This window comes from Grammomys surdaster, unplaced genomic scaffold (genome assembly GCF_004785775.1).
Source record: "Grammomys surdaster isolate TR1022 unplaced genomic scaffold, NIH_TR_1.0 166, whole genome shotgun sequence".
Classification (NCBI taxonomy): domain Eukaryota; kingdom Metazoa; phylum Chordata; class Mammalia; order Rodentia; family Muridae; genus Grammomys; species Grammomys surdaster.
Window position 1 is genome coordinate 14,690,705 of NW_021604614.1, and position 10,360 is coordinate 14,701,064.

Consider the following 10,360-nt stretch of genomic DNA (forward strand, 5'->3'; position numbering starts at 1 on the left):
TGTGTGTGTGTGTGTGTGTGTGTGTGTGTGTGTGTGTATATATATATATAATTTGTATATTTGTATATATTTCCATATATATATATATATATATATATATATATATATATATATATATATGGAAATATATACAAATATACAAATTATATATATATATACACACACACACACACACACACACACACACACACACATAGTGTTTAAAATTATATAAATATGTTTTTTGGGTTTTGGTTTGTTTTTTTTTTGAGACAGGGTTTCTCTGTATAGCCCTAGCTGTCCTGAAACTCACTCTGTAGACCAGGCTGGCCTCGAACTCAGAAATCCACCTGCCTCTGTCTCCCAAGTGCTGGGATTAAAGGCATGTGCCACCAGTGCCTGGTCCAAATTATATAAATATGATTAGTTTTTTTAACCGACAACGCAGTACACACTTATAACTCTAGTACTTGGGAGGTAGAGGCAGAAGGATCAGGGCTTCAGAATTGGCCAGGCATGGTGGCCCACGCCTTTAATTCCAGCACTTGGAAGGCAAATGCTGGATAGCCAGGGAGAATATAATGAGACCTCTCAAACAGAAAGGGGAGGGGCGGGGACAGAGTATTTCAGCAATAAGAAAGTCGGTAACTGAGCCCTGTGGCCACTCCACTTGATGTGCGATTTCTGTGACCCCCTCAGCACGCCACGCAGCACTTATAGCAGCCTGTTAATTCTGATCACTTCAATGATTAATCGGGCCTCAGGATCTGGAGGCAGGTTATGAGGGATTTGCTGTTGCAGGCTACAACAGCGTGAGTCACGTGACCCGCGTGCCCAGTGATTCTTTTTTTTCCTGCAATCATTTTTCTCTTCAGTTCTCACTTCGACTGCGCCTGTTTCCAGTGTGATGATACATTCTTCCCTCAATGCTCTTGATTTCACTGTCAAAGGCGTGAAGATTCCAATCAGCGCCGATCCGCGCCCCCTCAACCCCCGCCCCGATTTATTCCCTTCAAGTTTTTGCAGATGTAATTTCAAAAATAGGACCATGGCTAATTACAGCAAGGATTTTTCCCCCCTAACTACAGTTACTCTGAATTCTTAGAGGCTAATCTATTTGTGGACACTCCAGGAATCCCGAAAGATTAAAGTGGGGGGGGGTCGCGTGGAGCAGGGCAGGGGCTTGCAGGAAGTTGGTAGTCAAGGCATTGTGTAGAGTGACACCTTCCTGTAGCTCTGAGAGCCTGAGGGTCCTGCACTAACACAGCCCGGAACACAGTGACCACCTGGCAAAGCATCTGAGGGCCAGATCCTAAACAAGCTCCCTTCCAGTACGAGGATGCTCATTTCGTTTCGGCATAAGGGATAGAATACTGATGCCGTGACATTGTTCCCAGAGCAGAAGCTGGGTACCAGCTAACACAGACAGAGGAAAAGAACTGTTTTTTCAGTAGAAATGTTTAATGAAAATTTCAGTGGCCCCAGCTCCGGCTTGGAATTCTGGACATAGACCAGGCTGGCCTTGAATTTACAGACACCCACCTTCACCTGCCTCTTCTGGGCCGGCATAAAAAAGTGTGTACCACCAGGATGGAGCGACCCTTTTTTGTTTTTATTTACCCCCCCCAGGGAAATTTTATGTGCAGCCTATGGTTTCAGAGCTGGCCTCAAACCAACAGAGATCTGCCTGCCTCTGCCTCCCAAGTACTTGGATTAAAGGTGTGCCTACCACCATCAGCAGGCATTAAAAATATTTTTTAAACTAAGTCGAAAACAACCTGATGGTGGAGACATGGCTCAGTGGTTACAAACACTCGGTGCTCAAAAATGAGGGCCAGAATCCAGTGCCCAGCAACCCTGTAGGCCAACTCACTCAGTGCCTGAAACTCTGGCTCCAGGGAATCTGATGCCATCTTCTGGCCTCTGAGGGCTCACCCGCACTCACTTGCACATACCAACCCCCCAAACACACTTATACATTGCATCTTAGACTCTTACTTAGTACTTGGTAAGTGGAAACAGGAAGGTATGCTCAGGGTCCTCCTCAACAATACAGTAAGTTCAAGGTCAACCTGGGCTTTGAAAAAAAAAAAAAAACTTCTATCTCCATGGAAACAGTGAAAGTCACCAAGATGGCTCAGCCTATTAGGACACTTGCTACCAAACTTGATGTTTGATCCCTAGGTTCCTCGAGGCAGAGAGAAAAAATTCCCAAAAGTTGCCCTTTGACATCCCTTCCTCACCCCCACAGGCATGCCAACCTCCACTTCTTTCTCGAAAACACACACACAAAAAAACTCAAAAGAAAGAAGTCCTCACTCTCAGCACTCAAGAGGCTGAGATAAATGGAACCACCTGGCAAACCCTTGCTTTGTTTCTTTCAAGACAGGGTCTTGCTAAGTAGTTCAGGCTAGCCCCTTGGCCTCTATGTAGTCCAGGATGGGCTCAGGCTGATGAGATTATAGTACAATTACCTAGTCCCTGCTTCCAGAAATTCTCTAATGTCTGCCTCTGACTTTGACTCAACTAAGAGATTCATCAAAAGGCTGGGTGTGGGCTAGAGCGAGGGCTCAGCAGTTAACAGTGTGGTGCTCACTGTTCTGAAAGGACCCGAGTAATGTAAGGCTCGGAGCACCCACATGGATGGCTCACAACCATCCGAGACTCTAACTCCAGGGGTCAGTGCCTCTGACCTTCACAGGTGCCGGGGACTCAGGTGTACATGTATGCATCCATCCACACAATTAAAAATAAATATTTTAAAAACCAACTGGGTCTGTGCTCACAACCCCAGCGTTTGGGAGGTAGATGCACCAAGACCAACGAGAACAAGACCATCTTCAGTTACTGGGCAAGTTCCGGACCAGCCCGAGACACTATACAAAATAATAAATGAACAAAAATAAAAGAAACAGCCGAGCGGTGGTAGCACACGCCTTTAATCCCAGCACTTGGGAGGCAGAGGCAGGTGGATTTCTGAGTTCGAGGCTAGTCTGGTCTACAGAGTGAGTTCCAGGACAGCATGGGCTACACAGAGAAACCCTGTCTTGAAAAACCATTAATAATAATAATAATAATAATAATAATAATAAAATAAGCCTGTGAATGTGAGGCTCATAGCCCTGAATCATATTCCACTCTATTCAGATCATCACTGATTTTTTTTCCTTGTATTTTTGAAAAGAAGTTGGGATTTCGGAAGGGGAGAGTGGTTTTCTCACCCAGGGCCAGCTGGAACATTCTCGAACCCATAGATGCAGAGACATTTGCACCTAGTCCTTCTGGGCAATGCCAGAAAAAGCAGAGCCAGAACACCAGCGTTCAAGGAGGTGCCAAGAAGCAGGTTTGTAAGATCAAAGGAGGTGACATCACCAAGCAGTAACGGAAGTGACAAGGAGTTAAGTTTTATTTGTCTTTTTTTTTTTTTTGGTTGGGTTTGTTTGTTTCTTGTCATATGGTAACTCTAAATTTAATTCTTAGATACTGTCATCTTTGCTCCAAGTTTTGTATTTACAGAGCCTTGTTTACAGGGCTCACAAATGCCAAAAGACAGAAAGAAACAGCCCAAGTGCCCATTAGCAGGTGAGGCAGAGACCAGAGGCGATGTGACCATGCGGTAGAATATCATACAATATCATACTGCCATGGGTGAATCTCAGACCTGGGCACATAACACAAAGTCACACGTCCCAGAAGTCCATGTAAATGCAGAGTCCTGAAGCTCTCTGGGGGACAGAGAGACTGCCTCATACGGAGTTTGGGAGAGGGGAAGGGGAAGACCTGTCTTCTCTTTGGGGGAGAATGTTCTGAAAGCATATGAAAGTACTGATTACACTGAGCGTTAAATGCCACCAAAATAGTCACTCTGATGTGTCGGAGGCGTGGCTGGAGATGTGGCTCCCTTGATAAAGTGTTTGGCTAGCGTGCAAAAGCGTGCACAAAGCCCTGGGGTCTTATCTGAATTTACCACGTCAGTCAGGCGTGGGGAGTGAATGTTCAAGGTCATCCTGGGCTATGTATCGAACTCGAGGCCAGCCTAAGCTACAAGAGACCCCCGTCTCAAGGCATTAAAATGCAGCCAGCATAGTGGTGAACGCCTGTGAGCTCAACACTCAGAGGCTGAGGCAGGAGGTTTGCCTCAAGTTCAAAGCCATTTGGCTACACAGCAAGACTCTGCCTATAAGATAAAGGTAAAGAAAAGAAAACGGTTACTTTCATGCTATCTGCATTTGACTTTAATTTTGAAAACGAGATCTTTCTCTTACTACCTTGACATTCATTATGAAATAGTTAACTTTTTTTTTTTTCTTAAACTGGGCAATTAAAAAGAGATACAATATTACAAAATTTCCGGGGCAGAGGGGGCGCAACAGGGCTCTGAGTCAGAAAATGAGTCTCCATTCATCTTCTCCCTCCACTTCTGGTAAACATACACTTGGAATGAAGCCGGGGTTTAACTGGGAGTTAAATTTAGCTGGCCTGCCTCCGAAGCTGCCTGCCTGGCTGTCGCAGCTCCTCGCCCCCAGCTCCTGGAGGCTCCATGCGTTGCCAGCCTCCGCTTTTCCTGCCTCCTTCATTCAGGCATTCCCCTGCTCCCACGCGGAAGTTGCGCTCAGCCTTAGCCCCAGCAGTGACTAACCCTGGGATGAGCCACTCTCTCTGCCCGAGCTCTGTGTGAGGCCCAAACGTGAGAGAGGGTGGCTGAGAGGTTCACAAAAACATGGCCCTGGTGTCCCCAGGTGTCCACACAGAACAACAATCCTTGAGCTCTATAGCAAGCTGAGCTATAGAGCACAGGCCTGCGGTCCCAGATTCTAGACCAGACAATTACTTAGACCCAGGATTTGGAGACCAGTTTGCATAACAGAACAGGATCATGTCTAAAAAATACAAACAGAGCCAGGCAATGCTGACATAACAACTTTAAACCCAGCACTCAGGAAGGAGAGGCAGGTGGATCTTTGTTAAATTTGAGGCCAGCCTGATCTACATAGTGAGCTTCAGGACTTAGGGAGGCTCTGTTCCCCAAAACAACAAAAGGCTACCACAAAGAGCGGGAGTGGGGGCTGGTCTGGTCATGGTGCTTGTCAGCAAGCTTGACACCTGACTTTGATCCCCAGAACCCATACAGTGGGGGAACTAGTCCTAAAAGCTGCCCTCTGACCTCTGCAGCACACAGTGGAACTTGTACACACACTGGATGAATGTCATTAAAACAAACACGGGATTGGGGTGGCCAAGGTCTATAATCCTATCATTTTGGAGGCGGAGACAACAGGTTCAGAAGTTCAAGGTCGTCCTCCGCTACATACCTATTTTGAGACCAGCCTGGGCTACATGAGATCCTCTCTTAAAACACCAACAGAGTCTGGAGAGATGAGGTGACTCAGGGGTTAAGAACACACTCTTCTATCTCTACGATATACATAATATAACATATACTATGAATACATAATACAGGCCAGGCGGTGGTGGCACACGCCTTTGATCCCAGCACTTGGGAGGCAGAGGCAGGCGGATTTCTGAGTTGGAGGCCAGCCTGGTCTACAAAGTGAGTTCCAGGACAGCCAGGGCTACACAGAGAAACCCTGTCTTGAAAAACCAAAAAAAAAAAAAAAGAGAGAGAGAATATATAATATAGAACATATATTAATATAGTATATAATCTGTAATATAATATATAATATGACATATATAATGAATATAAATAAATATAAACAAATACAGACATATATTAAAAATTATAAAATGATATATTTTGACACATATATTATCTCTCTAATATTCATATAAAACTTGTTCATACTTAATGTCCATTGGCATGTTTTGCCTGCACGAATGTCTGTGTAAGAAGCCGTGGAGGTGGAGTTACAGACAGGTGGGAGCTGCCACGTGGGTGCTGGGAATTGAACCCTGGTCCTCTGGAAGAGCAACTAGTACTCTTAACCACGGAGTCACCTCTCCAGCCAATCCTCACTGCTCATAACAGAGCAGGAAATCCAAGTTCAACTATGAATAGACCCACACAGAGACATAATTAAACGCAAAATATGTCTTTTAAAGAGCCCACACCAAGAACTCAGGAGGTAGAGACTGGAAGATCTCTGTGAGTTCGCGGCTAACCTGGTCTACAGAGTGAATTCCAGGTCATCCAGGGCTACACAGAGAAACCCTGTCTTGAAGGAGGAAAAAGAAAAAAACAAAAAAAGCCCACACTGTGGTAGTTTGAATATTTTTGGCCCAAGGACTGGCACTATTTGGAGGTGTGGCCTTGTTAGAGGAAATGTGTCACCGTGGGCGTGGGCTTGAAGATCTTCCTTCTAACCACGTGGGAGCCTGTCTTCTGCTAGCTACCTTTGGAACTAGAGATGCCTCTCTCCAGCCCCACGTCTGTCTGGATGCTGCCATGCTCCTGCCTTGGTGATAATGGACTGAACCTCTGAACCTGTAAACCAGCCCCAATTAAATGCTGTCCTTATAAGAGTTGCCATGGTCATGGTGTCTGTTCACAGCAGTGAAACCCTATCTGAAACACACACCAAAGTAAAGAAATCGACCAACTATTCACCCAAAGGATTCACAGTCAACATGTCACAGATCCCTGCTCAGCAGAATTCACTGTCCCTCTAACACAACACCATATGGAACCACCCTGGGCATCTCTCAACAGAGGAATGGGTTTAAACAAAATGTGACATGCCTACAAAATGAAATTAGCCATAAAGAACGAAATTATGTCTCAGAGAAATGGCAGTAAGGAACAAAGGACGTTGGTAACAGGGAGGATGAGGAAGAGGGTGGAGGGGAGCTCGAGCCAAGTACAACGTGTACTCAGTAGGGAACCCAGTTCCAGATACACTAATAGAAATAAATGCATGTGTGTGTGTGCTCGAGTGTGTGCATGCGTGCACATGCTTGTGCCTCTGGGCTGTTCCCCCTCAAGCAATGACAAAGTAGCTCTAGATTTCCATTCTGACCAGTGTGGCAGTCGCTGGGCAGGACGGTCTTTCATGAACCTCTGTGTCCAGAGATTGCCCGGGCTAGAGTCACATGACTACTGACCGAGTAGGAGTAAGCTATAGTCTCAGGACCAGGCAAAGGTGTGTTCACCAAAGGAAAGACCCACTTAGGAGAGGGAGGGCACAATCACAGGTCTTCACCTGACTTTCTGTTTTAAGACAGTGTCTCAGCCGGGTGGTGGTGGCCTATGCCTTTAATCCCAGCACTTGGGAGGCAGAGGCAGGTGGATTTCTGAGTTCGAGGCCAGCCTGGTCTACAGAGTGAGTTCCAGGATAGCCAGGACTACACAGAGAAACCCTGTCTCGAAAAAACCAACAAAACAAAACAAAACCAGTGTCTCAATGTAGCCCAGGTTGGCCACAAACTCAGTATATTGCCAAAGATGACCCTAAACTCCTGATCCTCCTGCCTCTACCTACTGAATATTTGGAATACAGAGGTGCTGGAGCTGGAACCCAGGGCTCTGTGCATACTGGACAAGCATTCTGTGCACCCATCTCTCCTGTCTCAACAGGTTTCCCTCATTGCCTCCTGTTCAAGTGTCCCCAAATAATTCATAGGCTCAAACCGTGTGTCACTCTGAGCCTCTGCCCACTCTAGTTTTCTGGCAGAGTTCCTAGACTCCAGTGGCCGCCATCTTCCCCACTTCACTTCCTCTTCAGTCCCTGCTAGGTGAGAAAGAATTTAGACCTTTCACTTCATCACGTTGCTCTGGTTGTGCTTGCCAGAAACCCACGGCCTTCATGGAGGGGACTCTCCCTGCTTAACCTGCTCTCTGCCCACCTAAACAACTGAACTGGTCTGTGTGTATGTGTGTGTCTGTGTATGTGTGTGTGACTGTGTGTGTGTGTGTGTGAGAGACTTCTTGAGACATGGTCTCATTTTGTAGCCCAGGCTAGACTTAAATCCTGCCATTGTCCTGAGTGTTGAAATTACACATTTTGTCACCAGATCTATCTGAATAATGAAATTCTGTTCTCTCTCTCTCTCTCTCTCTCTCTCTCTCTCTCTCTCCCTCTCCCTCTCCCTCTCCCTCTCTCTCTCTCTCTCTCTCTCTCTCTCTCTCTCTCTCTCTTTTCTTCTTGGTTTTTCTAGACAGGGTTTCTCTGTATATCCCTGGCTGTCCTGGAACTCACTCTGTAGACCAGCCTGGCCTTGAACTCAGAGATCCACTTGCCTCTGCTTCCTGAGTGCTGGGATTAAAGGTACATTGCCAGCCAGCAACACCCCGTTGTCTTAAAGCTCCTGTTTTCCTACCTGTTCTTTTTCATGCTCCCAGGGTTGACTACACATCCTGTAAAAACTGAGTCCTGTTCTGATCTCTGGGTCCCAAGTAACAGCCATCTCCTCTTTACCTTCTGGAGGTCCAGCAGGTCCAAATTTTGACCCTTGTCCTTCCTACTTCTGGGCAACATGCCATGGGGACACTGCCCTTGGTAGAATACTTATTCCCTGACAGTCAGGTGACTGTAGCACAAATGGCTTTACCTGTGCCTCAGTTTCCTTGTCAACAAAATGACAGTGGCACCTGCCTGGGAGAGTTGGCTGGGATGCTCTCTGACACCAGATATGACGTAAGCATAGCGCTTAGGGTCTGGCAGAAAGCTGGGACCAAATGACAATTGACAAACAGCCCCCAGGCTGGGTGACAAGGTCATTACCATGAGTGGTTTACAAGTCAAAGTTCAAACAAACCAAAAAGGGATATTATTATGTCAATTAAAAATTAGCAAACAGAGAATAAAAAAAACAACCCAAAAAACGAACAAACAAACAAAAAAACTCATATAACCTCAACACTCAGAAGGTTGAGGTAGGATTTTGAGTTCCAGGCCAGCCTGGGCTATATAGTGAGTTTAGTGCCAGCTTGGGCCATGTATCAAGATCCTGTCTTGTCAACAATGGGGTGGGGGTGGGCTGCGCACACTGGCAGCTTTCAGGCGTCTCCTCCTCCCTCACAGCCCAGTGCCTGCCCCTCACTGTGCTCACTAATCTTGGCCTCAGAAACTTGGGAACAATGTCCGCATTTGTTTCTACCTCCTCATCCTGACAAGGAGCCGCCATCGGTCCCTGAGTCTGTGGGGGAGAATAAAAGGTGGAGTGTGTGTATCTGTGCCAGCGGAGATCTGCAGAAAGACAGGCCTGTGCACCGGGGCTCAGTGGAAGGGCTCGGTTAAAGCTGGAAGCCAGGAGCTGGGAGCTGAGAGCACAGAACTGGTTTCCAATCCTAGTTGGGGAAGGCATGGTGGTGTGATCCTAGGACTTGGGAAGCCAAGGCAAGAAGATGAGGAGTTTGAAAGCAGCCTGGGCTATGAAGCAAGACTGGATCTCAAAGCCGAGAGAGAAAGAGAAAAAAGTCACAGCGGGGGTTTTGGGTGCGGTGGGGGGAATGAAGGACACAATTCCGTATAACCAGAGGCCTGACCTTCCAGCATCTGCCAGAGCCTAGTTGACAACCCAGGAGACAACAGATTGCAGGATTCACAAGGAGGTTGCCTTCTTTGTCTATACATGACAGTGAAGGGCCACCAAGATGGCTCAGCGGGTTAAAGATGTTTGCCGCCGGGAGGCAGAGGCAGGCGGATTTCTGAGTTCAAGACCAGCCTGGCCTACTACAGAGTGAGTTCCAGGACAGCCAGGGCTACACAGAGAAACCCTGTCTCAAAAACCAAAAAAAAAAAAAAAAAAAAAAAGAAGAAGAAGAAGGTGTTTGCTGCCAAGTTCATCTGAGTTTGACCCCCAGAACCCATATGGTTGGAAAAAGAGAACCAATTCCACAAGTGGTCCTCTGACTTCTACATGGGATGGCATATGTGTGTTTGAGTGCACACACACACACACCACACACATGCACACACACACAAACACACACATGCACACACACACAAACATACACATGCACACACAAATAAATAACTGAAATGCAACAGATAAATAAAATGACCCACAGTGTCACTTGTGGTTGTTCCCAAGAGCGTTTGTGTTCCTGAACCCTTCCTAATACAGGGGTCATAGGTGAGAGCCATCTCTCCTGGCCTGATCACCAAGTGCTCCTCAGTTTGACTTCCTCTCTGCTTCCCAGATTGTGGCACCAAACACAGCAGAGTCCATTACAGAATGCCAAGCTCTCTCTCTCTCAAGAGTGACAGTGAGCGCTGGGCGTGCGCGGCACATGTCTTTAATCCCAGCACTCAGGAGGCAGAGGCAGTCGGGACCTCTGAGTTCAAAGCCAGCCTGGTCTATAGAGTGAGCTCCAGGACAGTCAGAGCTACAAAGTAAGACCCTCTCTCAAGAACAAACAAAGAAACACAAGTATGGCGGTCAGAGAGACCACACAGTGGCGGGGGGGGGGGGGGGGGGG